This window comes from Pleurodeles waltl, unplaced genomic scaffold (genome assembly GCF_031143425.1).
Source record: "Pleurodeles waltl isolate 20211129_DDA unplaced genomic scaffold, aPleWal1.hap1.20221129 scaffold_570, whole genome shotgun sequence".
NCBI classification, from domain to species: domain Eukaryota; kingdom Metazoa; phylum Chordata; class Amphibia; order Caudata; family Salamandridae; genus Pleurodeles; species Pleurodeles waltl.
In genome coordinates this window covers 1-24,290 of record NW_027150280.1, presented here as the reverse complement: position 1 = coordinate 24,290, position 24,290 = coordinate 1, and the positions used below count along the sequence as shown (strand labels likewise).

Sequence of the window (24,290 nt, the reverse complement as noted above, 5' to 3'; positions counted from 1 at the left end):
CCAACGCGGTAGGGCTAAAACGAAATAAATAATTAATTAAATCAATCAATCAATAAATAAAACAAGACACGGCTGCCAAAAAGTGGCCAGGTTGGTTTTATTTACACCCAAAGACATTAGCGCCACTTTACAGAAAGCCAGTGAAACGCTCCTTTTGCATCTTTTTTTTCAACAGCATGTGTTTCCCCGGGTGGGGAGGTGCACCATTCCTGGAGGTACTGCAATACCAGGTTGATGCGTGGAGTGGACAGAGCAAGCTCCTATTCCATCTCCCTGTTCCAAAAATCAATTTAATATATGGTCCCCAGATAGAGGACGTATCAGATATTAAACTGATAAGAACAGATACTACACTTGATCTTAGCCAAAAGGCCGAGAAGCGATAACCCGAAGAGGGGCCAGAATTCTCACCTCACCGGCCGGTCTCCCTGGCTGACTCGGGCTGGCGCCGTCCTTTCCTTGGCCGTTCACGGGCCTTTCGCCTCTTTTCCCCATCTCTTGGCAAGAGCTCAGCCAGTGACAAAAGGAAAAAGAGGCCCTGGCGTCGGGGGCGGGGGACTTCCGGCTCCCAGAATCCTCAGCAGTCGCCTCATTATGCGTCCATTAGCATACCCACGTTGCCCAGTTTCTAGTTTTTGCATGCCCCTCCCCTTCCTGTCCACTGCCTCCAGCCCCTTGGTCGGGAGGCCTGGCCACCCTAGACAGCACCCTGGCAGCAAGTGGCCGGCACCTCGCCCTCGCTTACCCAGGACTCTGTTGCCCTGTAGCTTAGGCCTATAGATAAGGCTCGGCCGTTTGTGGCCGTTCGGGGGCGGGCGGGGGCAGGCAAAGAAGGCAAAGGACTCTGCCTCTTCCTTCTACCCAGAGAAGGCATGGACAGTGTCCAGCTCTTCTGTTCTGCCACAGGCAGCTCCCCCCCCCCCCCCCTGTCTCTCTCTCTCTCTCTCTCTCTCTCTCTCTCTCTCTCTCTCTCTCTCTCTCTCTCTCTCTCTCTCCCTCTCTCTCCCCTTTCCTTCCTGTCTTACCAACGCGGTAGGGCTAAAACGAAATAAATAATTAATTAAATCAATCAATCAATAAATAAAACAAGACACGGCTGCCAAAAAGTGGCCAGGTTGGTTTTATTTACACCCAAAGACATTAGCGCCACTTTACAGAAAGCCAGTGAAACGCTCCTTTTGCATCTTTTTTTTCAACAGCATGTGTTTCCCCGGGTGGGGAGGTGCACCATTCCTGGAGGTACTGCAATACCAGGTTGATGCGTGGAGTGGACAGAGCAAGCTCCTATTCCATCTCCCTGTTCCAAAAATCAATTTAATATATGGTCCCCAGATAAAGGACGTATCAGATATTAAACTGATAAGAACAGATACTACACTTGATCTTAGCCAAAAGGCCGAGAAGCGATAACCCGAAGAGGGGCCAGAATTCTCACCTCACCGGCCGGTCTCCCTGGCTGACTCGGGCTGGCGCCGTCCTTTCCTTGGCCGTTCACGGGCCTTTCGCCTCTTTTCCCCATCTCTTGGCAAGAGCTCAGCCAGTGACAAAAGGAAAAAGAGGCCCTGGCGTCGGGGGCGGGGGACTTCCGGCTCCCAGAATCCTCAGCAGTCGCCTCATTATGCGTCCATTAGCATACCCACGTTGCCCAGTTTCTAGTTTTTGCATGCCCCTCCCCTTCCTGTCCACTGCCTCCAGCCCCTTGGTCGGGAGGCCTGGCCACCCTAGACAGCACCCTGGCAGCAAGTGGCCGGCACCTCGCCCTCGCTTACCCAGGACTCTGTTGCCCTGTAGCTTAGGCCTATAGATAAGGCTCGGCCGTTCGTGGCCGTTCGGGGGCGGGCGGGGGCAGGCAAAGAAGGCAAAGGACTCTGCCTCTTCCTTCTACCCAGAGAAGGCATGGACAGTGTCCAGCTCTTCTGTTCTGCCACAGGCAGCTCCCCCCCCCCCCCCCTGTCTCTCTCTCTCTCTCTCTCTCTCTCTCTCTCTCTCTCTCTCCCCCTTCCTTCCTTCTTTCCTTCCTGTCTTACCAACGCGGTAGGGCTAAAACGAAATAAATAATTAATTAAATCAATCAATCAATAAATAAAACAAGACACGGCTGCCAAAAAGTGGCCAGGTTGGTTTTATTTACACCCAAAGACATTAGCGCCACTTTACAGAAAGCCAGTGAAACGCTCCTTTTGCATCTTTTTTTTCAACAGCATGTGTTTCCCCGGGTGGGGAGGTGCACCATTCCTGGAGGTACTGCAATACCAGGTTGATGCGTGGAGTGGACAGAGCAAGCTCCTATTCCATCTCCCTGTTCCAAAAATCAATTTAATATATGGTCCCCAGATAGAGGACGTATCAGACATTAAACTGATAAGAACAGATACTACACTTGATCTTAGCCAAAAGGCCGAGAAGCGATAACCCGAAGAGGGGCCAGAATTCTCACCTCACCGGCCGGTCTCCCTGGCTGACTCGGGCTGGCGCCGTCCTTTCCTTGGCCGTTCACGGGCCTTTCGCCTCTTTTCCCCATCTCTTGGCAAGAGCTCAGCCAGTGACAAAAGGAAAAAGAGGCCCTGGCGTCGGGGGCGGGGGACTTCCGGCTCCCAGAATCCTCAGCAGTCGCCTCATTATGCGTCCATTAGCATACCCACGTTGCCCAGTTTCTAGTTTTTGCATGCCCCTCCCCTTCCTGTCCACTGCCTCCAGCCCCTTGGTCGGGAGGCCTGGCCACCCTAGACAGCACCCTGGCAGCAAGTGGCCGGCACCTCGCCCTCGCTTACCCAGGACTCTGTTGCCCTGTAGCTTAGGCCTATAGATAAGGCTCGGCCGTTTGTGGCCGTTCGGGGGCGGGCGGGGGCAGGCAAAGAAGGCAAAGGACTCTGCCTCTTCCTTCTACCCAGAGAAGGCATGGACAGTGTCCAGCTCTTCTGTTCTGCCACAGGCAGCTCCCCCCCCCCCCCCTGTCTCTCTCTCTCTCTCTCTCTCTCTCTCTCTCTCTCTCTCTCTCTCTCTCCCCCTTCCTTCCTTCTTTCCTTCCTGTCTTACCAACGCGGTAGGGCTAAAACGAAATAAATAATTAATTAAAATCAATCAATCAATAAATAAAACAAGACACGGCTGCCAAAAAGTGGCCAGGTTGGTTTTATTTACACCCAAAGACATTAGCGCCACTTTACAGAAAGCCAGTGAAACGCTCCTTTTGCATCTTTTTTTTCAACAGCATGTGTTTCCCCGGGTGGGGAGGTGCACCATTCCTGGAGGTACTGCAATACCAGGTTGATGCGTGGAGTGGACAGAGCAAGCTCCTATTCCATCTCCCTGTTCCAAAAATCAATTTAATATATGGTCCCCAGATAGAGGACGTATCAGATATTAAACTGATAAGAACAGATACTACACTTGATCTTAGCCAAAAGGCCGAGAAGCGATAACCCGAAGAGGGGCCAGAATTCTCACCTCACCGGCGGTCTCCCTGGCTGACTCGGGCTGGCGCCGTCCTTTCCTTGGCCGTTCACGGGCCTTTCGCCTCTTTTTCCCCATCTCTTGGCAAGAGCTCAGCCAGTGACAAAAGGAAAAAGAGGCCCTGGCGTCGGGGGCGGGGGACTTCCGGCTCCCAGAATCCTCAGCAGTCGCCTCATTATGCGTCCATTAGCATACCCACGTTGCCCAGTTTCTAGTTTTTGCATGCCCCTCCCCTTCCTGTCCACTGCCTCAAGCCCCTTGGTCGGGAGGCCTGGCCACCCTAGACAGCACCCTGGCAGCAAGTGGCCGGCACCTCGCCCTCGCTTACCCAGGACTCTGTTGCCCTGTAGCTTAGGCCTATAGATAAGGCTCGGCCGTTTGTGGCCGTTCGGGGGCGGGCGGGGGCAGGCAAAGAAGGCAAAGGACTCTGCCTCTTCCTTCTACCCAGAGAAGGCATGGACAGTGTCCAGCTCTTCTGTTCTGCCACAGGCAGCTCCCCCCCCCCCCTGTCTCTCTCTCTCTCTCTCTCTCTCTCTCTCTCTCTCTCTCTCTCCCCCTTCCTTCCTTCTTTCCTTCCTGTCTTACCAACGCGGTAGGGCTAAAACGAAATAAATAATTAATTAAATCAATCAATCAATAAATAAAACAAGACACGGCTGCCAAAAAGTGGCCAGGTTGGTTTTATTTACACCCAAAGACATTAGCGCCACTTTACAGAAAGCCAGTGAAACGCTCCTTTTGCATCTTTTTTTTCAACAGCATGTGTTTCCCCGGGTGGGGAGGTGCACCATTCCTGGAGGTACTGCAATACCAGGTTGATGCGTGGAGTGGACAGAGCAAGCTCCTATTCCATCTCCCTGTTCCAAAAATCAATTTAATATATGGTCCCCAGATAGAGGACGTATCAGATATTAAACTGATAAGAACAGATACTACACTTGATCTTAGCCAAAAGGCCGAGAAGCGATAACCCGAAGAGGGGCCAGAATTCTCACCTCACCGGCCGGTCTCCCTGGCTGACTCGGGCTGGCGCCGTCCTTTCCTTGGCCGTTCACGGGCCTTTCGCCTCTTTTCCCCATCTCTTGGCAAGAGCTCAGCCAGTGACAAAAGGAAAAAGAGGCCCTGGCGTCGGGGGCGGGGGACTTCCGGCTCCCAGAATCCTCAGCAGTCGCCTCATTATGCGTCCATTAGCATACCCACGTTGCCCAGTTTCTAGTTTTTGCATGCCCCTCCCCTTCCTGTCCACTGCCTCCAGCCCCTTGGTCGGGAGGCCTGGCCACCCTAGACAGCACCCTGGCAGCAAGTGGCCGGCACCTCGCCCTCGCTTACCCAGGACTCTGTTGCCCTGTAGCTTAGGCCTATAGATAAGGCTCGGCCGTTTGTGGCCGTTCGGGGGCGGGCGGGGGCAGGCAAAGAAGGCAAAGGACTCTGCCTCTTCCTTCTACCCAGAGAAGGCATGGACAGTGTCCAGCTCTTCTGTTCTGCCACAGGCAGCTCCCCCCCCCCCCCTGTCTCTCTCTCTCTCTCTCTCTCTCTCTCTCTCTCTCTCTCTCTCTCTCTCCCCCTTCCTTCCTTCTTTCCTTCCTGTCTTACCAACGCGGTAGGGCTAAAACGAAATAAATAATTAATTAAATCAATCAATCAATAAATAAAACAAGACACGGCTGCCAAAAAGTGGCCAGGTTGGTTTTATTTACACCCAAAGACATTAGCGCCACTTTACAGAAAGCCAGTGAAACGCTCCTTTTGCATCTTTTTTTTCAACAGCATGTGTTTCCCCGGGTGGGGAGGTGCACCATTCCTGGAGGTACTGCAATACCAGGTTGATGCGTGGAGTGGACAGAGCAAGCTCCTATTCCATCTCCCTGTTCCAAAAATCAATTTAATATATGGTCCCCAGATAGAGGACGTATCAGATATTAAACTGATAAGAACAGATACTACACTTGATCTTAGCCAAAAGGCCGAGAAGCGATAACCCGAAGAGGGGCCAGAATTCTCACCTCACCGGCCGGTCTCCCTGGCTGACTCGGGCTGGCGCCGTCCTTTCCTTGGCCGTTCACGGGCCTTTCGCCTCTTTTCCCCATCTCTTGGCAAGAGCTCAGCCAGTGACAAAAGGAAAAAGAGGCCCTGGCGTCGGGGGCGGGGGACTTCCGGCTCCCAGAATCCTCAGCAGTCGCCTCATTATGCGTCCATTAGCATACCCACGTTGCCCAGTTTCTAGTTTTTGCATGCCCCTCCCCTTCCTGTCCACTGCCTCCAGCCCCTTGGTCGGGAGGCCTGGCCACCCTAGACAGCACCCTGGCAGCAAGTGGCCGGCACCTCGCCCTCGCTTACCCAGGACTCTGTTGCCCTGTAGCTTAGGCCTATAGATAAGGCTCGGCCGTTCGTGGCCGTTCGGGGGCGGGCGGGGGCAGGCAAAGAAGGCAAAGGACTCTGCCTCTTCCTTCTACCCAGAGAAGGCATGGACAGTGTCCAGCTCTTCTGTTCTGCCACAGGCAGCTCCCCCCCCCCCCCCTGTCTCTCTCTCTCTCTCTCTCTCTCTCTCTCTCTCTCTCTCTCTCTCTCTCTCTCTCTCTCTCTCCCCCTTCCTTCCTTCTTTCCTTCCTGTCTTACCAACGCGGTAGGGCTAAAACGAAATAAATAATTAATTAAATCAATCAATCAATAAATAAAACAAGACACGGCTGCCAAAAAGTGGCCAGGTTGGTTTTATTTACACCCAAAGACATTAGCGCCACTTTACAGAAAGCCAGTGAAACGCTCCTTTTGCATCTTTTTTTTCAACAGCATGTGTTTCCCCGGGTGGGGAGGTGCACCATTCCTGGAGGTACTGCAATACCAGGTTGATGCGTGGAGTGGACAGAGCAAGCTCCTATTCCATCTCCCTGTTCCAAAAATCAATTTAATATATGGTCCCCAGATAGAGGACGTATCAGATATTAAACTGATAAGAACAGATACTACACTTGATCTTAGCCAAAAGGCCGAGAAGCGATAACCCGAAGAGGGGCCAGAATTCTCACCTCACCGGCCGGTCTCCCTGGCTGACTCGGGCTGGCGCCGTCCTTTCCTTGGCCGTTCACGGGCCTTTCGCCTCTTTTCCCCATCTCTTGGCAAGAGCTCAGCCAGTGACAAAAGGAAAAAGAGGCCCTGGCGTCGGGGGCGGGGGACTTCCGGCTCCCAGAATCCTCAGCAGTCGCCTCATTATGCGTCCATTAGCATACCCACGTTGCCCAGTTTCTAGTTTTTGCATGCCCCTCCCCTTCCTGTCCACTGCCTCCAGCCCCTTGGTCGGGAGGCCTGGCCACCCTAGACAGCACCCTGGCAGCAAGTGGCCGGCACCTCGCCCTCGCTTACCCAGGACTCTGTTGCCCTGTAGCTTAGGCCTATAGATAAGGCTCGGCCGTTCGTGGCCGTTCGGGGGCGGGCGGGGGCAGGCAAAGAAGGCAAAGGACTCTGCCTCTTCCTTCTACCCAGAGAAGGCATGGACAGTGTCCAGCTCTTCTGTTCTGCCACAGGCAGCTCCCCCCCCCCCCCTGTCTCTCTCTCTCTCTCTCTCTCTCTCTCTCTCTCTCTCTCTCCCCCTTCCTTCCTTCTTTCCTTCCTGTCTTACCAACGCGGTAGGGCTAAAACGAAATAAATAATTAATTAAATCAATCAATCAATAAATAAAACAAGACACGGCTGCCAAAAAGTGGCCAGGTTGGTTTTATTTACACCCAAAGACATTAGCGCCACTTTACAGAAAGCCAGTGAAACGCTCCTTTTGCATCTTTTTTTTCAACAGCATGTGTTTCCCCGGGTGGGGAGGTGCACCATTCCTGGAGGTACTGCAATACCAGGTTGATGCGTGGAGTGGACAGAGCAAGCTCCTATTCCATCTCCCTGTTCCAAAAATCAATTTAATATATGGTCCCCAGATAGAGGACGTATCAGATATTAAACTGATAAGAACAGATACTACACTTGATCTTAGCCAAAAGGCCGAGAAGCGATAACCCGAAGAGGGGCCAGAATTCTCACCTCACCGGCCGGTCTCCCTGGCTGACTCGGGCTGGCGCCGTCCTTTCCTTGGCCGTTCACGGGCCTTTCGCCTCTTTTCCCCATCTCTTGGCAAGAGCTCAGCCAGTGACAAAAGGAAAAAGAGGCCCTGGCGTCGGGGGCGGGGGACTTCCGGCTCCCAGAATCCTCAGCAGTCGCCTCATTATGCGTCCATTAGCATACCCACGTTGCCCAGTTTCTAGTTTTTGCATGCCCCTCCCCTTCCTGTCCACTGCCTCCAGCCCCTTGGTCGGGAGGCCTGGCCACCCTAGACAGCACCCTGGCAGCAAGTGGCCGGCACCTCGCCCTCGCTTACCCAGGACTCTGTTGCCCTGTAGCTTAGGCCTATAGATAAGGCTCGGCCGTTCGTGGCCGTTCGGGGGCGGGCGGGGGCAGGCAAAGAAGGCAAAGGACTCTGCCTCTTCCTTCTACCCAGAGAAGGCATGGACAGTGTCCAGCTCTTCTGTTCTGCCACAGGCAGCTCCCCCCCCCCCCCCCTGTCTCTCTCTCTCTCTCTCTCTCTCTCTCTCTCTCTCTCTCTCCCCCTTCTTTCCTTCCTGTCTTACCAACGCGGTAGGGCTAAAACGAAATAAATAATTAATTAAATCAATCAATCAATAAATAAAACAAGACACGGCTGCCAAAAAGTGGCCAGGTTGGTTTTATTTACACCCAAAGACATTAGCGCCACTTTACAGAAAGCCAGTGAAACGCTCCTTTTGCATCTTTTTTTTCAACAGCATGTGTTTCCCCGGGTGGGGAGGTGCACCATTCCTGGAGGTACTGCAATACCAGGTTGATGCGTGGAGTGGACAGAGCAAGCTCCTATTCCATCTCCCTGTTCCAAAAATCAATTTAATATATGGTCCCCAGATAGAGGACGTATCAGATATTAAACTGATAAGAACAGATACTACACTTGATCTTAGCCAAAAGGCCGAGAAGCGATAACCCGAAGAGGGGCCAGAATTCTCACCTCACCGGCCGGTCTCCCTGGCTGACTCGGGCTGGCGCCGTCCTTTCCTTGGCCGTTCACGGGCCTTTCGCCTCTTTTCCCCATCTCTTGGCAAGAGCTCAGCCAGTGACAAAAGGAAAAAGAGGCCCTGGCGTCGGGGGCGGGGGACTTCCGGCTCCCAGAATCCTCAGCAGTCGCCTCATTATGCGTCCATTAGCATACCCACGTTGCCCAGTTTCTAGTTTTTGCATGCCCCTCCCCTTCCTGTCCACTGCCTCCAGCCCCTTGGTCGGGAGGCCTGGCCACCCTAGACAGCACCCTGGCAGCAAGTGGCCGGCACCTCGCCCTCGCTTACCCAGGACTCTGTTGCCCTGTAGCTTAGGCCTATAGATAAGGCTCGGCCGTTTGTGGCCGTTCGGGGGCGGGCGGGGGCAGGCAAAGAAGGCAAAGGACTCTGCCTCTTCCTTCTACCCAGAGAAGGCATGGACAGTGTCCAGCTCTTCTGTTCTGCCACAGGCAGCTCCCCCCCCCCCCCTGTCTCTCTCTCTCTCTCTCTCTCTCTCTCTCTCTCTCTCTCTCTCTCCCCCTTCCTTCCTTCTTTCCTTCCTGTCTTACCAACGCGGTAGGGCTAAAACGAAATAAATAATTAATTAAATCAATCAATCAATAAATAAAACAAGACACGGCTGCCAAAAAGTGGCCAGGTTGGTTTTATTTACACCCAAAGACATTAGCGCCACTTTACAGAAAGCCAGTGAAACGCTCCTTTTGCATCTTTTTTTTCAACAGCATGTGTTTCCCCGGGTGGGGAGGTGCACCATTCCTGGAGGTACTGCAATACCAGGTTGATGCGTGGAGTGGACAGAGCAAGCTCCTATTCCATCTCCCTGTTCCAAAAATCAATTTAATATATGGTCCCCAGATAGAGGACGTATCAGATATTAAACTGATAAGAACAGATACTACACTTGATCTTAGCCAAAAGGCCGAGAAGCGATAACCCGAAGAGGGGCCAGAATTCTCACCTCACCGGCCGGTCTCCCTGGCTGACTCGGGCTGGCGCCGTCCTTTCCTTGGCCGTTCACGGGCCTTTCGCCTCTTTTCCCCATCTCTTGGCAAGAGCTCAGCCAGTGACAAAAGGAAAAAGAGGCCCTGGCGTCGGGGGCGGGGGACTTCCGGCTCCCAGAATCCTCAGCAGTCGCCTCATTATGCGTCCATTAGCATACCCACGTTGCCCAGTTTCTAGTTTTTGCATGCCCCTCCCCTTCCTGTCCACTGCCTCCAGCCCCTTGGTCGGGAGGCCTGGCCACCCTAGACAGCACCCTGGCAGCAAGTGGCCGGCACCTCGCCCTCGCTTACCCAGGACTCTGTTGCCCTGTAGCTTAGGCCTATAGATAAGGCTCGGCCGTTCGTGGCCGTTCGGGGGCAGGCAAAGAAGGCAAAGGACTCTGCCTCTTCCTTCTACCCAGAGAAGGCATGGACAGTGTCCAGCTCTTCTGTTCTGCCACAGGCAGCTCCCCCCCCCCCCCTGTCTCTCTCTCTCTCTCTCTCTCCTCTCTCTCTCTCTCTCTCTCTCTCTCCCTCTCTCTCTCTCTCTCTCCCCCTTCCTTCCTTCTTTCCTTCCTGTCTTACCAACGCGGTAGGGCTAAAACGAAATAAATAATTAATTAAATCAATCAATCAATAAATAAAACAAGACACGGCTGCCAAAAAGTGGCCAGGTTGGTTTTATTTACACCCAAAGACATTAGCGCCACTTTACAGAAAGCCAGTGAAACGCTCCTTTTGCATCTTTTTTTTCAACAGCATGTGTTTCCCCGGGTGGGGAGGTGCACCATTCCTGGAGGTACTGCAATACCAGGTTGATGCGTGGAGTGGACAGAGCAAGCTCCTATTCCATCTCCCTGTTCCAAAAATCAATTTAATATATGGTCCCCAGATAGAGGACGTATCAGATATTAAACTGATAAGAACAGATACTACACTTGATCTTAGCCAAAAGGCCGAGAAGCGATAACCCGAAGAGGGGCCAGAATTCTCACCTCACCGGCCGGTCTCCCTGGCTGACTCGGGCTGGCGCCGTCCTTTCCTTGGCCGTTCACGGGCCTTTCGCCTCTTTTCCCCATCTCTTGGCAAGAGCTCAGCCAGTGACAAAAGGAAAAAGAGGCCCTGGCGTCGGGGGCGGGGGACTTCCGGCTCCCAGAATCCTCAGCAGTCGCCTCATTATGCGTCCATTAGCATACCCACGTTGCCCAGTTTCTAGTTTTTGCATGCCCCTCCCCTTCCTGTCCACTGCCTCCAGCCCCTTGGTCGGGAGGCCTGGCCACCCTAGACAGCACCCTGGCAGCAAGTGGCCGGCACCTCGCCCTCGCTTACCCAGGACTCTGTTGCCCTGTAGCTTAGGCCTATAGATAAGGCTCGGCCGTTCGTGGCCGTTCGGGGGCGGGCGGGGGCAGGCAAAGAAGGCAAAGGACTCTGCCTCTTCCTTCTACCCAGAGAAGGCATGGACAGTGTCCAGCTCTTCTGTTCTGCCACAGGCAGCTCCCCCCCCCCCCCCTGTCTCTCTCTCTCTCTCTCTCTCTCTCTCTCTCTCTCTCTCTCTCCCCCTTCCTTCCTTCTTTCCTTCCTGTCTTACCAACGCGGTAGGGCTAAAACGAAATAAATAATTAATTAAATCAATCAATCAATAAATAAAACAAGACACGGCTGCCAAAAAGTGGCCAGGTTGGTTTTATTTACACCCAAAGACATTAGCGCCACTTTACAGAAAGCCAGTGAAACGCTCCTTTTGCATCTTTTTTTTCAACAGCATGTGTTTCCCCGGGTGGGGAGGTGCACCATTCCTGGAGGTACTGCAATACCAGGTTGATGCGTGGAGTGGACAGAGCAAGCTCCTATTCCATCTCCCTGTTCCAAAAATCAATTTAATATATGGTCCCCAGATAGAGGACGTATCAGATATTAAACTGATAAGAACAGATACTACACTTGATCTTAGCCAAAAGGCCGAGAAGCGATAACCCGAAGAGGGGCCAGAATTCTCACCTCACCGGCCGGTCTCCCTGGCTGACTCGGGCTGGCGCCGTCCTTTCCTTGGCCGTTCACGGGCCTTTCGCCTCTTTTCCCCATCTCTTGGCAAGAGCTCAGCCAGTGACAAAAGGAAAAAGAGGCCCTGGCGTCGGGGGCGGGGGACTTCCGGCTCCCAGAATCCTCAGCAGTCGCCTCATTATGCGTCCATTAGCATACCCACGTTGCCCAGTTTCTAGTTTTTGCATGCCCCTCCCCTTCCTGTCCACTGCCTCCAGCCCCTTGGTCGGGAGGCCTGGCCACCCTAGACAGCACCCTGGCAGCAAGTGGCCGGCACCTCGCCCTCGCTTACCCAGGACTCTGTTGCCCTGTAGCTTAGGCCTATAGATAAGGCTCGGCCGTTCGTGGCCGTTCGGGGGCAGGCAAAGAAGGCAAAGGACTCTGCCTCTTCCTTCTACCCAGAGAAGGCATGGACAGTGTCCAGCTCTTCTGTTCTGCCACAGGCAGCTCCCCCCCCCCCCCCTGTCTCTCTCTCTCTCTCTCTCTCTCTCTCTCTCTCTCTCTCTCCCCCTTCCTTCCTTCTTTCCTTCCTGTCTTACCAACGCGGTAGGGCTAAAACGAAATAAATAATTAATTAAATCAATCAATCAATAAATAAAACAAGACACGGCTGCCAAAAAGTGGCCAGGTTGGTTTTATTTACACCCAAAGACATTAGCGCCACTTTACAGAAAGCCAGTGAAACGCTCCTTTTGCATCTTTTTTTTCAACAGCATGTGTTTCCCCGGGTGGGGAGGTGCACCATTCCTGGAGGTACTGCAATACCAGGTTGATGCGTGGAGTGGACAGAGCAAGCTCCTATTCCATCTCCCTGTTCCAAAAATCAATTTAATATATGGTCCCCAGATAGAGGACGTATCAGATATTAAACTGATAAGAACAGATTTTTTTTTTTTTGTAAAAATAGTCTTTATTTGAAAATTTTAGGGCATATTTACATTTTAACCAATCCCGAACCATACGGGTGGTGATACATTTGACTTGTCATGCCTTTATCTGTTAGGTCCATGTCAAGTTTACAAAATACACATTTGCCAAAAACAAAACAATTCTGTGAGTTTCATAATTTCTCTATTTACATACTGGTAACATTTTTAAGAAAGACACAATTTTTTTGAAGAGTGTCTAAGCAGGTTTACAACTACACTTGATCTTAGCCAAAAGGCCGAGAAGCGATAACCCGAAGAGGGGCCAGAATTCTCACCTCACCGGCCGGTCTCCCTGGCTGACTCGGGCTGGCGCCGTCCTTTCCTTGGCCGTTCACGGGCCTTTCGCCTCTTTTCCCCATCTCTTGGCAAGAGCTCAGCCAGTGACAAAAGGAAAAAGAGGCCCTGGCGTCGGGGGCGGGGGACTTCCGGCTCCCAGAATCCTCAGCAGTCGCCTCATTATGCGTCCATTAGCATACCCACGTTGCCCAGTTTCTAGTTTTTGCATGCCCCTCCCCTTCCTGTCCACTGCCTCCAGCCCCTTGGTCGGGAGGCCTGGCCACCCTAGACAGCACCCTGGCAGCAAGTGGCCGGCACCTCGCCCTCGCTTACCCAGGACTCTGTTGCCCTGTAGCTTAGGCCTATAGATAAGGCTCGGCCGTTCGTGGCCGTTCGGGGGCGGGCGGGGGCAGGCAAAGAAGGCAAAGGACTCTGCCTCTTCCTTCTACCCAGAGAAGGCATGGACAGTGTCCAGCTCTTCTGTTCTGCCACAGGCAGCTCCCCCCCCCCCCCTGTCTCTCTCTCTCTCTCTCTCTCTCTCTCTCTCTCTCTCTCTCTCTCTCTCTCTCCCCCTTCCTTCCTTCTTTCCTTCCTGTCTTACCAACGCGGTAGGGCTAAAACGAAATAAATAATTAATTAAATCAATCAATCAATAAATAAAACAAGACACGGCTGCCAAAAAGTGGCCAGGTTGGTTTTATTTACACCCAAAGACATTAGCGCCACTTTACAGAAAGCCAGTGAAACGCTCCTTTTGCATCTTTTTTTTCAACAGCATGTGTTTCCCCGGGTGGGGAGGTGCACCATTCCTGGAGGTACTGCAATACCAGGTTGATGCGTGGAGTGGACAGAGCAAGCTCCTATTCCATCTCCCTGTTCCAAAAATCAATTTAATATATGGTCCCCAGATAGAGGACGTATCAGATATTAAACTGATAAGAACAGATACTACACTTGATCTTAGCCAAAAGGCCGAGAAGCGATAACCCGAAGAGGGGCCAGAATTCTCACCTCACCGGCCGGTCTCCCTGGCTGACTCGGGCTGGCGCCGTCCTTTCCTTGGCCGTTCACGGGCCTTTCGCCTCTTTTCCCCATCTCTTGGCAAGAGCTCAGCCAGTGACAAAAGGAAAAAGAGGCCCTGGCGTCGGGGGCGGGGGACTTCCGGCTCCCAGAATCCTCAGCAGTCGCCTCATTATGCGTCCATTAGCATACCCACGTTGCCCAGTTTCTAGTTTTTGCATGCCCCTCCCCTTCCTGTCCACTGCCTCCAGCCCCTTGGTCGGGAGGCCTGGCCACCCTAGACAGCACCCTGGCAGCAAGTGGCCGGCACCTCGCCCTCGCTTACCCAGGACTCTGTTGCCCTGTAGCTTAGGCCTATAGATAAGGCTCGGCCGTTTGTGGCCGTTCGGGGGCGGGCGGGGGCAGGCAAAGAAGGCAAAGGACTCTGCCTCTTCCTTCTACCCAGAGAAGGCATGGACAGTGTCCAGCTCTTCTGTTCTGCCACAGGCAGCTCCCCCCCCCCCCCTGTCTCTCTCTCTCTCTCTCTCTCTCTCTCTCTCTCTCTCTCTCCCCCTTCCTTCCTTCTTTCCTTCCTGTCTTACCAACGCGGTAGGGCTAAAACGAAATAAATAATTAATTAAATCAATCAATCAATAAATAAAACAAGACACGGCTGCCAAAAAGTGGCCAGGTTGGTTTTATTTACACCCAAAGACATTAGCGCCACTTTACAGAAAGCCAGTGAAACGCTCCTTTTGCATCTTTTTTTTCAACAGCATGTGTTTCCCCGGGTGGGGAGGTGCACCATTCCTGGAGGTACTGCAATACCAGGTTGATGCGTGGAGTGGACAGAGCAAGCTCCTATTCCATCTCCCTGTTCCAAAAATCAATTTAATATATGGTCCCCAGATAGAGGACGTATCAGATATTAAACTGATAAGAACAGATACTACACTTGATCTTAGCCAAAAGGCCGAGAAGCGATAACCCGAAGAGGGGCCAGAATTCTCACCTCACCGGCCGGTCTCCCTGGCTGACTCGGGCTGGCGCCGTCCTTTCCTTGGCCGTTCACGGGCCTTTCGCCTCTTTTCCCCATCTCTTGGCAAGAGCTCAGCCAGTGACAAAAGGAAAAAGAGGCCCTGGCGTCGGGGGCGGGGGACTTCCGGCTCCCAGAATCCTCAGCAGTCGCCTCATTATGCGTCCATTAGCATACCCACGTTGCCCAGTTTCTAGTTTTTGCATGCCCCTCCCCTTCCTGTCCACTGCCTCCAGCCCCTTGGTCGGGAGGCCTGGCCACCCTAGACAGCACCCTGGCAGCAAGTGGCCGGCACCTCGCCCTCGCTTACCCAGGACTCTGTTGCCCTGTAGCTTAGGCCTATAGATAAGGCTCGGCCGTTCGTGGCCGTTCGGGGGCGGGCGGGGGCAGGCAAAGAAGGCAAAGGACTCTGCCTCTTCCTTCTACCCAGAGAAGGCATGGACAGTGTCCAGCTCTTCTGTTCTGCCACAGGCAGCTCCCCCCCCCCCCCCTGTCTCTCTCTCTCTCTCTCTCTCTCTCTCTCTCTCTCTCTCTCTCTCTCTCTCTCCCCCTTCCTTCCTTCTTTCCTTCCTGTCTTACCAACGCGGTAGGGCTAAAACGAAATAAATAATTAATTAAATCAATCAATCAATAAATAAAACAAGACACGGCTGCCAAAAAGTGGCCAGGTTGGTTTTATTTACACCCAAAGACATTAGCGCCACTTTACAGAAAGCCAGTGAAACGCTCCTTTTGCATCTTTTTTTTCAACAGCATGTGTTTCCCCGGGTGGGGAGGTGCACCATTCCTGGAGGTACTGCAATACCAGGTTGATGCGTGGAGTGGACAGAGCAAGCTCCTATTCCATCTCCCTGTTCCAAAAATCAATTTAATATATGGTCCCCAGATAGAGGACGTATCAGATATTAAACTGATAAGAACAGATACTACACTTGATCTTAGCCAAAAGGCCGAGAAGCGATAACCCGAAGAGGGGCCAGAATTCTCACCTCACCGGCCGGTCTCCCTGGCTGACTCGGGCTGGCGCCGTCCTTTCCTTGGCCGTTCACGGGCCTTTCGCCTCTTTTCCCCATCTCTTGGCAAGAGCTCAGCCAGTGACAAAAGGAAAAAGAGGCCCTGGCGTCGGGGGCGGGGGACTTCCGGCTCCCAGAATCCTCAGCAGTCGCCTCATTATGCGTCCATTAGCATACCCACGTTGCCCAGTTTCTAGTTTTTGCATGCCCCTCCCCTTCCTGTCCACTGCCTCCAGCCCCTTGGTCGGGAGGCCTGGCCACCCTAGACAGCACCCTGGCAGCAAGTGGCCGGCACCTCGCCCTCGCTTACCCAGGACTCTGTTGCCCTGTAGCTTAGGCCTATAGATAAGGCTCGGCCGTTTGTGGCCGTTCGGGGGCGGGCGGGGGCAGGCAAAGAAGGCAAAGGACTCTGCCTCTTCCTTCTACCCAGAGAAGGCATGGACAGTGTCCAGCTCTTCTGTTCTGCCACAGGCAGCTCCCCCCCCCCCCTGTCTCTCTCTCTCTCTCTCTCTCTCTCTCTCTCTCTCTCTCTCCCCCCTTCCTTCCTTCTTTCCTTCCTGTCTTACCAACGCGGTAGGGCTAAAACGAAATAAATAATTAATTAAATCAATCAATCAATAAATAAAACAAGACACGGCTGCCAAAAAGTGGCCAGGTTGGTTTTATTTACACCCAAAGACATTAGCGCCACTTTACAGAAAGCCAGTGAAACGCTCCTTTTGCATCTTTTTTTTCAACAGCATGTGTTTCCCCGGGTGGGGAGGTGCACCATTCCTGGAGGTACTGCAATACCAGGTTGATGCGTGGAGTGGACAGAGCAAGCTCCTATTCCATCTCCCTGTTCCAAAAATCAATTTAATATATGGTCCCCAGATAGAGGACGTATCAGATATTAAACTGATAAGAACAGATACTACACTTGATCTTAGCCAAAAGGCCGAGAAGCGATAACCCGAAGAGGGGCCAGAATTCTCACCTCACCGGCCGGTCTCCCTGGCTGACTCGGGCTGGCGCCGTCCTTTCCTTGGCCGTTCACGGGCCTTTCGCCTCTTTTCCCCATCTCTTGGCAAGAGCTCAGCCAGTGACAAAAGGAAAAAGAGGCCCTGGCGTCGGGGGCGGGGGACTTCCGGCTCCCAGAATCCTCAGCAGTCGCCTCATTATGCGTCCATTAGCATACCCACGTTGCCCAGTTTCTAGTTTTTGCATGCCCCTCCCCTTCCTGTCCACTGCCTCCAGCCCCTTGGTCGGGAGGCCTGGCCACCCTAGACAGCACCCTGGCAGCAAGTGGCCGGCACCTCGCCCTCGCTTACCCAGGACTCTGTTGCCCTGTAGCTTAGGCCTATAGATAAGGCGTGGCCGTTCGGGGGCGGGCGGGGGCAGGCAAAGAAGGCAAAGGACTCTGCCTCTTCCTTCTACCCAGAGAAGGCATGGACAGTGTCCAGCTCTTCTGTTCTGCCACAGGCAGCTCCCCCCCCCCCCCCTGTCTCTCTCTCTCTCTCTCTCTCTCTCTCTCTCTCTCTCTCTCTCCCCCTTCCTTCCTTCTTTCCTTCCTGTCTTACCAACGCGGTAGGGCTAAAACGAAATAAATAATTAATTAAATCAATCAATCAATAAATAAAACAAGACACGGCTGCCAAAAAGTGGCCAGGTTGGTTTTATTTACACCCAAAGACATTAGCGCCACTTTACAGAAAGCCAGTGAAACGCTCCTTTGCATCTTTTTTTTCAACAGCATGTGTTTCCCCGGGTGGGGAGGTGCACCATTCCTGGAGGTACTGCAATACCAGGTTGATGCGTGGAGTGGACAGAGCAAGCTCCTATTCCATCTCCCTGTTCCAAAAATCAATTTAATATATGGTCCCCAGATAGAGGACGTATCAGATATTAAACTGATAAGAACAGATACTACACTTGATCTTAGCCAAAAGGCCGAGAAGCGATAACCCGAAGAGGGGCCAGAATTCTCACCTCACCGGCCGGTCTCCCTGGCTGACTCGGGCTGGCGCCGTCCTTTCCTTGGCCGTTCACGGGCCTTTCGCCTCTTTTCCCCATCTCTTGGCAAGAGCTCAGCCAGTGACAAAAGGAAAAAGAGGCCCTGGCGTCGGGGGCGGGGGACTTCCGGCTCCCAGAATCCTCAGCAGTCGCCTCATTATGCGTCCATTAGCATACCCACGTTGCCCAGTTTCTAGTTTTTGCATGCCCCTCCCCTTCCTGTCCACTGCCTCCAGCCCCTTGGTCGGGAGGCCTGGCCACCCTAGACAGCACCCTGGCAGCAAGTGGCCGGCACCTCGCCCTCGCTTACCCAGGACTCTGTTGCCCTGTAGCTTAGGCCTATAGATAAGGCTCGGCCGTTCGTGGCCGTTCGGGGGCGGGCGGGGGCAGGCAAAGAAGGCAAAGGACTCTGCCTCTTCCTTCTACCCAGAGAAGGCATGGACAGTGTCCAGCTCTTCTGTTCTGCCACAGGCAGCTCCCCCCCCCCCCCCTGTCTCTCTCTCTCTCTCTCTCTCTCTCTCTCTCTCTCTCTCTCCCCCTTCCTTCCTTCTTTCCTTCCTGTCTTACCAACGCGGTAGGGCTAAAACGAAATAAATAATTAATTAAATCAATCAATCAATAAATAAAACAAGACACGGCTGCCAAAAAGTGGCCAGGTTGGTTTTATTTACACCCAAAGACATTAGCGCCACTTTACAGAAAGCCAGTGAAACGCTCCTTTTGCATCTTTTTTTTCAACAGCATGTGTTTCCCCGGGTGGGGAGGTGCACCATTCCTGGAGGTACTGCAATACCAGGTTGATGCGTGGAGTGGACAGAGCAAGCTCCTATTCCATCTCCCTGTTCCAAAAATCAATTTAATATATGGTCCCCAGATAGAGGACGTATCAGATATTAAACTGATAAGAACAGATACTACACTTGATCTTAGCCAAAAGGCCGAGAAGCGATAACCCGAAGAGGGGCCAGAATTCTCACCTCACCGGCCGGTCTCCCTGGCTGACTCGGGCTGGCGCCGTCCTTTCCTTGGCCGTTCACGGGCCTTTCGCCTCTTTTCCCCATCTCTTGGCAAGAGCTCAGCCAGTGACAAAAGGAAAAAGAGGCCCTGGCGTCGGGGGCGGGGGACTTCCGGCTCCCAGAATCCTCAGCAGTCGCCTCATTATGCGTCCATTAGCATACCCACGTTGCCCAGTTTCTAGTTTTTGCATGCCCCTCCCCTTCCTGTCCACTGCCTCCAGCCCCTTGGTCGGGAGGCCTGGCCACCCTAGACAGCACCCTGGCAGCAAGTGGCCGGCACCTCGCCCTCGCTTACCCAGGACTCTGTTGCCCTGTAGCTTAGGCCTATAGATAAGGCTCGGCCGTTCGTGGCCGTTCGGGGGCGGGCGGGGGCAGGCAAAGAAGGCAAAGGACTCTGCCTCTTCCTTCTACCCAGAGAAGGCATGGACAGTGTCCAGCTCTTCTGTTCTGCCACAGGCAGCTCCCCCCCCCCCCCCTGTCTCTCTCTCTCTCTCTCTCTCTCTCTCTCTCTCTCTCTCTCTCTCTCCCCCTTCCTTCCTTCTTTCCTTCCTGTCTTACCAACGCGGTAGGGCTAAAACGAAATAAATAATTAATTAAATCAATCAATCAATAAATAAAACAAGACACGGCTGCCAAAAAGTGGCCAGGTTGGTTTTATTTACACCCAAAGACATTAGCGCCACTTTACAGAAAGCCAGTGAAACGCTCCTTTTGCATCTTTTTTTTCAACAGCATGTGTTTCCCCGGGTGGGGAGGTGCACCATTCCTGGAGGTACTGCAATACCAGGTTGATGCGTGGAGTGGACAGAGCAAGCTCCTATTCCATCTCCCTGTTCCAAAAATCAATTTAATATATGGTCCCCAGATAGAGGACGTATCAGATATTAAACTGATAAGAACAGATACTACACTTGATCTTAGCCAAAAGGCCGAGAAGCGATAACCCGAAGAGGGGCCAGAATTCTCACCTCACCGGCCGGTCTCCCTGGCTGACTCGGGCTGGCGCCGTCCTTTCCTTGGCCGTTCACGGGCCTTTCGCCTCTTTTCCCCATCTCTTGGCAAGAGCTCAGCCAGTGACAAAAGGAAAAAGAGGCCCTGGCGTCGGGGGCGGGGGACTTCCGGCTCCCAGAATCCTCAGCAGTCGCCTCATTATGCGTCCATTAGCATACCCACGTTGCCCAGTTTCTAGTTTTTGCATGCCCCTCCCCTTCCTGTCCACTGCCTCCAGCCCCTTGGTCGGGAGGCCTGGCCACCCTAGACAGCACCCTGGCAGCAAGTGGCCGGCACCTCGCCCTCGCTTACCCAGGACTCTGTTGCCCTGTAGCTTAGGCCTATAGATAAGGCTCGGCCGTTCGTGGCCGTTCGGGGGCGGGCGGGGGCAGGCAAAGAAGGCAAAGGACTCTGCCTCTTCCTTCTACCCAGAGAAGGCATGGACAGTGTCCAGCTCTTCTGTTCTGCCACAGGCAGCTCCCCCCCCCCCCCCTGTCTCTCTCTCTCTCTCTCTCTCTCTCTCTCTCTCTCTCTCTCTCCCCTTCCTTCCTTCTTTCCTTCCTGTCTTACCAACGCGGTAGGGCTAAAACGAAATAAATAATTAATTAAATCAATCAATCAATAAATAAAACAAGACACGGCTGCCAAAAAGTGGCCAGGTTGGTTTTATTTACACCCAAAGACATTAGCGCCACTTTACAGAAAGCCAGTGAAACGCTCCTTTTGCATCTTTTTTTTCAACAGCATGTGTTTCCCCGGGTGGGGAGGTGCACCATTCCTGGAGGTACTGCAATACCAGGTTGATGCGTGGAGTGGACAGAGCAAGCTCCTATTCCATCTCCCTGTTCCAAAAATCAATTTAATATATGGTCCCCAGATAGAGGACGTATCAGATATTAAACTGATAAGAACAGATACTACACTTGATCTTAGCCAAAAGGCCGAGAAGCGATAACCCGAAGAGGGGCCAGAATTCTCACCTCACCGGCCGGTCTCCCTGGCTGACTCGGGCTGGCGCCGTCCTTTCCTTGGCCGTTCACGGGCCTTTCGCCTCTTTTCCCCATCTCTTGGCAAGAGCTCAGCCAGTGACAAAAGGAAAAAGAGGCCCTGGCGTCGGGGGCGGGGGACTTCCGGCTCCCAGAATCCTCAGCAGTCGCCTCATTATGCGTCCATTAGCATACCCACGTTGCCCAGTTTCTAGTTTTTGCATGCCCCTCCCCTTCCTGTCCACTGCCTCCAGCCCCTTGGTCGGGAGGCCTGGCCACCCTAGACAGCACCCTGGCAGCAAGTGGCCGGCACCTCGCCCTCGCTTACCCAGGACTCTGTTGCCCTGTAGCTTAGGCCTATAGATAAGGCTCGGCCGTTCGTGGCCGTTCGGGGGCGGGCGGGGGCAGGCAAAGAAGGCAAAGGACTCTGCCTCTTCCTTCTACCCAGAGAAGGCATGGACAGTGTCCAGCTCTTCTGTTCTGCCACAGGCAGCTCCCCCCCCCCCCCCTGTCTCTCTCTCTCTCTCTCTCTCTCTCTCTCTCTCTCTCTCTCTCTCTCTCTCTCTCTCCCCCTTCCTTCCTTCTTTCCTTCCTGTCTTACCAACGCGGTAGGGCTAAAACGAAATAAATAATTAATTAAATCAATCAATCAATAAATAAAACAAGACACGGCTGCCAAAAAGTGGCCAGGTTGGTTTTATTTACACCCAAAGACATTAGCGCCACTTTACAGAAAGCCAGTGAAACGCTCCTTTTGCATCTTTTTTTTCAACAGCATGTGTTTCCCCGGGTGGGGAGGTGCACCATTCCTGGAGGTACTGCAATACCAGGTTGATGCGTGGAGTGGACAGAGCAAGCTCCTATTCCATCTCCCTGTTCCAAAAATCAATTTAATATATGGTCCCCAGATAGAGGACGTATCAGATATTAAACTGATAAGAACAGATACTACACTTGATCTTAGCCAAAAGGCCGAGAAGCGATAACCCGAAGAGGGGCCAGAATTCTCACCTCACCGGCCGGTCTCCCTGGCTGACTCGGGCTGGCGCCGTCCTTTCCTTGGCCGTTCACGGGCCTTTCGCCTCTTTTCCCCATCTCTTGGCAAGAGCTCAGCCAGTGACAAAAGGAAAAAGAGGCCCTGGCGTCGGGGGCGGGGGACTTCCGGCTCCCAGAATCCTCAGCAGTCGCCTCATTATGCGTCCATTAGCATACCCACGTTGCCCAGTTTCTAGTTTTTGCATGCCCCTCCCCTTCCTGTCCACTGCCTCCAGCCCCTTGGTCGGGAGGCCTGGCCACCCTAGACAGCACCCTGGCAGCAAGTGGCCGGCACCTCGCCCTCGCTTACCCAGGACTCTGTTGCCCTGTAGCTTAGGCCTATAGATAAGGCTCGGCCGTTTGTGGCCGTTCGGGGGCGGGCGGGGGCAGGCAAAGAAGGCAAAGGACTCTGCCTCTTCCTTCTACCCAGAGAAGGCATGGACAGTGTCCAGCTCTTCTGTTCTGCCACAGGCAGCTCCCCCCCCCCCCCTGTCTCTCTCTCTCTCTCTCTCTCTCTCTCTCTCTCTCTCTCTCTCTCTCCCCCTTCCTTCCTTCTTTCCTTCCTGTCTTACCAACGCGGTAGGGCTAAAACGAAATAAATAATTAATTAAATCAATCAATCAATAAATAAAACAAGACACGGCTGCCAAAAAGTGGCCAGGTTGGTTTTATTTACACCCAAAGACATTAGCGCCACTTTACAGAAAGCCAGTGAAACGCTCCTTTTGCATCTTTTTTTTCAACAGCATGTGTTTCCCCGGGTGGGGAGGTGCACCATTCCTGGAGGTACTGCAATACCAGGTTGATGCGTGGAGTGGACAGAGCAAGCTCCTATTCCATCTCCCTGTTCCAAAAATCAATTTAATATATGGTCCCCAGATAGAGGACGTATCAGATATTAAACTGATAAGAACAGATACTACACTTGATCTTAGCCAAAAGGCCGAGAAGCGATAACCCGAAGAGGGGCCAGAATTCTCACCTCACCGGCCGGTCTCCCTGGCTGACTCGGGCTGGCGCCGTCCTTTCCTTGGCCGTTCACGGGCCTTTCGCCTCTTTTCCCCATCTCTTGGCAAGAGCTCAGCCAGTGACAAAAGGAAAAAGAGGCCCTGGCGTCGGGGGCGGGGGACTTCCGGCTCCCAGAATCCTCAGCAGTCGCCTCATTATGCGTCCATTAGCATACCCACGTTGCCCAGTTTCTAGTTTTTGCATGCCCCTCCCCTTCCTGTCCACTGCCTCCAGCCCCTTGGTCGGGAGGCCTGGCCACCCTAGACAGCACCCTGGCAGCAAGTGGCCGGCACCTCGCCCTCGCTTACCCAGGACTCTGTTGCCCTGTAGCTTAGGCCTATAGATAAGGCTCGGCCGTTCGTGGCCGTTCGGGGGCAGGCAAAGAAGGCAAAGGACTCTGCCTCTTCCTTCTACCCAGAGAAGGCATGGACAGTGTCCAGCTCTTCTGTTCTGCCACAGGCAGCTCCCCCCCCCCCCCCTGTCTCTCTCTCTCTCTCTCTCTCTCTCTCTCTCTCTCTCTCTCTCTCTCCCCCTTCCTTCCTTCTTTCCTTCCTGTCTTACCAACGCGGTAGGGCTAAAACGAAATAAATAATTAATTAAATCAATCAATCAATAAATAAAACAAGACACGGCTGCCAAAAAGTGGCCAGGTTGGTTTTATTTACACCCAAAGACATTAGCGCCACTTTACAGAAAGCCAGTGAAACGCTCCTTTTGCATCTTTTTTTTCAACAGCATGTGTTTCCCCGGGTGGGGAGGTGCACCATTCCTGGAGGTACTGCAATACCAGGTTGATGCGTGGAGTGGACAGAGCAAGCTCCTATTCCATCTCCCTGTTCCAAAAATCAATTTAATATATGGTCCCCAGATAGAGGACGTATCAGATATTAAACTGATAAGAACAGATACTACACTTGATCTTAGCCAAAAGGCCGAGAAGCGATAACCCGAAGAGGGGCCAGAATTCTCACCTCACCGGCCGGTCTCCCTGGCTGACTCGGGCTGGCGCCGTCCTTTCCTTGGCCGTTCACGGGCCTTTCGCCTCTTTTCCCCATCTCTTGGCAAGAGCTCAGCCAGTGACAAAAGGAAAAAGAGGCCCTGGCGTCGGGGGCGGGGGACTTCCGGCTCCCAGAATCCTCAGCAGTCGCCTCATTATGCGTCCATTAGCATACCCACGTTGCCCAGTTTCTAGTTTTTGCATGCCCCTCCCCTTCCTGTCCACTGCCTCCAGCCCCTTGGTCGGGAGGCCTGGCCACCCTAGACAGCACCCTGGCAGCAAGTGGCCGGCACCTCGCCCTCGCTTACCCAGGACTCTGTTGCCCTGTAGCTTAGGCCTATAGATAAGGCTCGGCCGTTCGTGGCCGTTCGGGGGCGGGCGGGGGCAGGCAAAGAAGGCAAAGGACTCTGCCTCTTCCTTCTACCCAGAGAAGGCATGGACAGTGTCCAGCTCTTCTGTTCTGCCACAGGCAGC

The 24,290-nt window shown here is 53.2% G+C and overlaps 23 non-coding genes and 1 pseudogene across 23 annotated transcripts; all 24 read right to left on the bottom strand.

Annotated features, from left to right (window-relative positions):
• Positions 1–193: 193 nt before the first annotated feature.
• Positions 194–384, bottom strand: LOC138278765 (U2 spliceosomal RNA). The gene has a single exon (XR_011200846.1). It is a non-coding gene; the product is annotated as a U2 spliceosomal RNA (small nuclear RNA).
• Positions 385–1,217: 833 nt separating this feature from the next.
• On the bottom strand, positions 1,218–1,408 carry LOC138278777 (U2 spliceosomal RNA). Its single transcript, XR_011200858.1, has one exon. It is a non-coding gene; the product is annotated as a U2 spliceosomal RNA (small nuclear RNA).
• Positions 1,409–2,219: 811 nt separating this feature from the next.
• Positions 2,220–2,410, bottom strand: LOC138278778 (U2 spliceosomal RNA). The gene has a single exon (XR_011200859.1). It is a non-coding gene; the product is annotated as a U2 spliceosomal RNA (small nuclear RNA).
• Positions 2,411–3,229: 819 nt separating this feature from the next.
• Positions 3,230–3,420, bottom strand: LOC138278764 (U2 spliceosomal RNA). The gene has a single exon (XR_011200845.1). It is a non-coding gene; the product is annotated as a U2 spliceosomal RNA (small nuclear RNA).
• An 810-nt stretch (positions 3,421–4,230) lies between these two features.
• Positions 4,231–4,421, bottom strand: LOC138278763 (U2 spliceosomal RNA). Its single transcript, XR_011200844.1, has one exon. It is a non-coding gene; the product is annotated as a U2 spliceosomal RNA (small nuclear RNA).
• An 817-nt stretch (positions 4,422–5,238) lies between these two features.
• Positions 5,239–5,429, bottom strand: LOC138278762 (U2 spliceosomal RNA). Its single transcript, XR_011200843.1, has one exon. It is a non-coding gene; the product is annotated as a U2 spliceosomal RNA (small nuclear RNA).
• An 832-nt stretch (positions 5,430–6,261) lies between these two features.
• On the bottom strand, positions 6,262–6,452 carry LOC138278761 (U2 spliceosomal RNA). Its single transcript, XR_011200842.1, has one exon. It is a non-coding gene; the product is annotated as a U2 spliceosomal RNA (small nuclear RNA).
• An 809-nt stretch (positions 6,453–7,261) lies between these two features.
• On the bottom strand, positions 7,262–7,452 carry LOC138278760 (U2 spliceosomal RNA). Its single transcript, XR_011200841.1, has one exon. It is a non-coding gene; the product is annotated as a U2 spliceosomal RNA (small nuclear RNA).
• Positions 7,453–8,255: 803 nt separating this feature from the next.
• LOC138278758 (U2 spliceosomal RNA) lies at positions 8,256–8,446 on the bottom strand. Its single transcript, XR_011200839.1, has one exon. It is a non-coding gene; the product is annotated as a U2 spliceosomal RNA (small nuclear RNA).
• An 813-nt stretch (positions 8,447–9,259) lies between these two features.
• LOC138278757 (U2 spliceosomal RNA) lies at positions 9,260–9,450 on the bottom strand. The gene has a single exon (XR_011200838.1). It is a non-coding gene; the product is annotated as a U2 spliceosomal RNA (small nuclear RNA).
• Positions 9,451–10,276: 826 nt separating this feature from the next.
• On the bottom strand, positions 10,277–10,467 carry LOC138278756 (U2 spliceosomal RNA). The gene has a single exon (XR_011200837.1). It is a non-coding gene; the product is annotated as a U2 spliceosomal RNA (small nuclear RNA).
• An 812-nt stretch (positions 10,468–11,279) lies between these two features.
• LOC138278755 (U2 spliceosomal RNA) lies at positions 11,280–11,470 on the bottom strand. Its single transcript, XR_011200836.1, has one exon. It is a non-coding gene; the product is annotated as a U2 spliceosomal RNA (small nuclear RNA).
• Positions 11,471–12,270: 800 nt separating this feature from the next.
• LOC138278780 (U2 spliceosomal RNA) lies at positions 12,271–12,447 on the bottom strand (annotated as a pseudogene).
• A 1,090-nt stretch (positions 12,448–13,537) lies between these two features.
• Positions 13,538–13,728, bottom strand: LOC138278754 (U2 spliceosomal RNA). Its single transcript, XR_011200835.1, has one exon. It is a non-coding gene; the product is annotated as a U2 spliceosomal RNA (small nuclear RNA).
• Positions 13,729–14,537: 809 nt separating this feature from the next.
• On the bottom strand, positions 14,538–14,728 carry LOC138278753 (U2 spliceosomal RNA). Its single transcript, XR_011200834.1, has one exon. It is a non-coding gene; the product is annotated as a U2 spliceosomal RNA (small nuclear RNA).
• An 822-nt stretch (positions 14,729–15,550) lies between these two features.
• Positions 15,551–15,741, bottom strand: LOC138278752 (U2 spliceosomal RNA). Its single transcript, XR_011200833.1, has one exon. It is a non-coding gene; the product is annotated as a U2 spliceosomal RNA (small nuclear RNA).
• Positions 15,742–16,550: 809 nt separating this feature from the next.
• Positions 16,551–16,741, bottom strand: LOC138278750 (U2 spliceosomal RNA). Its single transcript, XR_011200832.1, has one exon. It is a non-coding gene; the product is annotated as a U2 spliceosomal RNA (small nuclear RNA).
• An 801-nt stretch (positions 16,742–17,542) lies between these two features.
• On the bottom strand, positions 17,543–17,733 carry LOC138278749 (U2 spliceosomal RNA). The gene has a single exon (XR_011200831.1). It is a non-coding gene; the product is annotated as a U2 spliceosomal RNA (small nuclear RNA).
• An 810-nt stretch (positions 17,734–18,543) lies between these two features.
• On the bottom strand, positions 18,544–18,734 carry LOC138278748 (U2 spliceosomal RNA). The gene has a single exon (XR_011200830.1). It is a non-coding gene; the product is annotated as a U2 spliceosomal RNA (small nuclear RNA).
• An 816-nt stretch (positions 18,735–19,550) lies between these two features.
• LOC138278786 (U2 spliceosomal RNA) lies at positions 19,551–19,741 on the bottom strand. The gene has a single exon (XR_011200863.1). It is a non-coding gene; the product is annotated as a U2 spliceosomal RNA (small nuclear RNA).
• An 811-nt stretch (positions 19,742–20,552) lies between these two features.
• LOC138278781 (U2 spliceosomal RNA) lies at positions 20,553–20,743 on the bottom strand. Its single transcript, XR_011200861.1, has one exon. It is a non-coding gene; the product is annotated as a U2 spliceosomal RNA (small nuclear RNA).
• An 826-nt stretch (positions 20,744–21,569) lies between these two features.
• LOC138278770 (U2 spliceosomal RNA) lies at positions 21,570–21,760 on the bottom strand. The gene has a single exon (XR_011200851.1). It is a non-coding gene; the product is annotated as a U2 spliceosomal RNA (small nuclear RNA).
• An 815-nt stretch (positions 21,761–22,575) lies between these two features.
• On the bottom strand, positions 22,576–22,766 carry LOC138278759 (U2 spliceosomal RNA). The gene has a single exon (XR_011200840.1). It is a non-coding gene; the product is annotated as a U2 spliceosomal RNA (small nuclear RNA).
• An 806-nt stretch (positions 22,767–23,572) lies between these two features.
• LOC138278747 (U2 spliceosomal RNA) lies at positions 23,573–23,763 on the bottom strand. Its single transcript, XR_011200829.1, has one exon. It is a non-coding gene; the product is annotated as a U2 spliceosomal RNA (small nuclear RNA).
• Positions 23,764–24,290: the final 527 nt, after the last annotated feature.